This window comes from Rhagoletis pomonella, unplaced genomic scaffold, assembly GCF_013731165.1.
Source record: "Rhagoletis pomonella isolate Grant_MI unplaced genomic scaffold, Rhpom_1.0 Rhpom_scaffold_00001, whole genome shotgun sequence".
Classification (NCBI taxonomy): domain Eukaryota; kingdom Metazoa; phylum Arthropoda; class Insecta; order Diptera; family Tephritidae; genus Rhagoletis; species Rhagoletis pomonella.
In genome coordinates, this window is record NW_023458555.1 from 91,339,675 (window position 1) to 91,342,579 (window position 2,905).

General features: G+C 35.2%; 1 long non-coding RNA gene across 2 annotated transcripts; it reads right to left on the bottom strand.

Annotated features, from left to right (window-relative positions):
• Positions 1–967: 967 nt before the first annotated feature.
• LOC118752548 lies at positions 968–2,474 on the bottom strand. 2 transcript variants are annotated; one of them, XR_004994704.1, is made up of 3 exons: positions 2,389–2,474; positions 2,151–2,278; positions 968–1,835 (listed from the first exon to the last, which is right to left on the bottom strand). It is a non-coding gene; the product is annotated as an uncharacterized LOC118752548 (long non-coding RNA). The 2 variants fall into 2 exon arrangements; XR_004994703.1 differs by having other exon boundaries at positions 2,351–2,441.
• Between the last annotated feature and the right edge of the window lie 431 nt (positions 2,475–2,905).

Genomic DNA, 2,905 nt, shown 5'->3' on the forward strand with positions numbered 1-2,905 from the left:
CTGTTATTTATTATTTTTCTTATTAGTCGTTTATATGTTTAGGACTTACTGTGGGTGCTTTAACCCCGCAAACATATTCTGAGCGCTCAGAATATATGAGTCGGAAAGGAGTCCTAGGTAAGTAAGAAATATGAGTTTCAAAAACAAACATTTTTTTACTCTTATATGAATCTTTTAGGAGTCATATATGATCCAAGTTATGAGCCAGCACTTTGTGCCAGTATAAAAACAATAACGACTAGAAATTTATATCTAAACTTGTTTATACAGATATGAAAAATAATTAGGAAGGAAAAATAAACAAAATTTAGCTGCAGCAGCTGCTATTACATGAATGCTGCAATATATGTACATATATATGTATGCGCAGAGGTTTGTATATAAATATCCAACAGTATTTGAAATGAATTCCTTGCTAACATGTCTCTAAAGTAAGTTCATTAAGAGAGTTGAAGAATAAAGCCAATAAGAGTCACAGAACAGCATACAAGGAGCTCCGAAAGTAGGCATTTATGAGGCCAATAAGAGTCATTTAAGAGCTTCGAAAAGAGTCCAAAATGAGCCGTATATGAGGCCAATAAGAGTCCAATATGACTCATATTGAGGCTCATTTGATGTATGAATTTAAGCTCATATAGGTCGACCTACGCAGGAAGGGAAACACCCTCATTTCGGACTCTTAAATGAGCTCATTATGAGCACAAAGGCTCCGAAATGGGACTCCTTAAAGACTCATTTATGACTCCAAATGTTTGCTGGGAAGACTCATTTTGTAAATATGTATGTACATATAAAAAACAATTGCGATATTTTATTTTATTTTAAATTATGAATTTTATTCGTGCAATTTTTTATGTTTAATAGTTTTGAGATTTTTCGGTTCTGTTGTATTATTTTATTGCATATCTTTAACTCTTTTACTTTAAGTTATAATGTTGAAGAGAAGCCTTCTGCCTTTGTCAGGCACTTTAGCTAGGTGCGAGAAATTTAGCATATGCGCGTAAGAGCATAGGGTAGGTATAGGGCTGTGCTGCCGCGATTCTCCAACATCTTGTCAAAGGAGAAAATATATTGGTGGCGGAATCCATCGTAGTCCGATTTTTCATAAAATCTACAAAAAAGCGATCACTGAATCTGAACTGCTATGAACGTGTGTATTCAAAGCAAGCACTGCGTTCGTAGCTACTCGAATTTAATAGCATTTTCGTAGATTTCACGGAAAATCGGACTACGATGGATTCTATGACAGCCTTGATTAGTTCGTGCCAATATAGCAACTCAGTTACCAGCTTTCAGTGGCTAGTTGCCGTCGGTAATACCATTTCAGCCACTGGCCAACCAACTGAAGTTCGGTTGTCCTCCGTAATCGACCCATAAAATCGGAATCGAATATGCATGCACGTTCTGCAGAACGCTAAATATTTTGTAAATGTGTGCTCTGTCTGCTAACGAATTCCAGCCATGTGTGAAATATCGTATGTGAAGCCTCCGTCTAACTTAACGATTGTCAAAGGCACGCCAGAAGATGTTTCATCATATGTTTTCGACCATCGTCTTCTTCGAGTAAGTTCATCGATTCCAAAAACTTTACAACCTGTATGTGCCAGCATCCCTTAGTGTTTTTGCCAATGACATGGCACTATTGCACTGTTAATAACCAAATTTAGCCGCAGTTGCATTCACACGTGATATAATAGCTATTGTCGGCATGTGGGAATGCCCAGGAGATGGCGTTTGTTCAGCTATCGAAATCATTACACCGACGGCGGTGGGTAGTACTGCTGGAACATATTTACCACAGCGGTGGTTGTGGCGTTTTGTTCTGCAACAATAGCCTGCAATGATGACATGTCATATCGTCGCTCGAATAAAGAAACAGTGTAAATGCCACATACACTATTATTCGATAATTGCACCATTGTATAGACAATCCTTTTTATCTATTAGAAAAATCTTTAGTTTTCTTAAATATCTCTTTAGCTCACTAATTTATTCCCGAAAAACTAAATTGTATTTGTATGGTTTGTAATGGTTTATAAAAACTTCCAATTCGTTTTTCTCAAAACTATACTTTTCATGTTACACTATTTCATTATTCCAGCGACGATATAATGTCGATGAACAAAGATATAAAATTGAAAATGACTAACCTTATTCCCGGCCGATTGGGAGACCACCCTTGGTCACGACCAGAACGCATTTACCAAGAGAAAAAACCGCAGGGATTGCAGTAGTTCTTGCAATCACCGTTGATGATGCTGTGCTTGTAATTAATAGTCTGAAAAGGCAGAAAATTGCATTAATCAAATGTTAAACACATCAAATAAATAAATTTCCATAATTTGTTTACCATTTCACAAACCGAATTACCAAGAAATAGAAACTCACCGCTTTGCGATACAGAAATAATAACCAACAGGGGTGCATTTTCTTGGTAAACAACAGAAGCGCACAATATTATTTTCTGAAAAATAAGACTTGAAAAGAGATTTTAAACATGATTATCACATTATCTAATTAGCGCACACTATCGAGTTTATTTCTAGTAGAATATAATTGTATTATCTCAGACTTTTTTTCAATGTTTTCTAATATTCGTTCTTTTGGAATGCAAAAGCAACCATGCGCTCAATTTCTTGTGTGGAAATTTGGCCCCCATAATGGACTTTCACCACGAAACAGCTACAAAAACAAAAACCTTTTCTACTGGTATACTGTGGTTTGCATTAACAACTCATCCTTAGTTAAAAAGAGTAAAAGTTTATGTGTATGAAAAAGTATACAAAAGCTATTTAAACGTGTGAAAATATATTCGTAGATACAATTAACATTAATTATAACTTACAACTAGACTACCTAAAATAAGTGACTTAAATATAAACTAAAATCTAATGCTTAATAAATA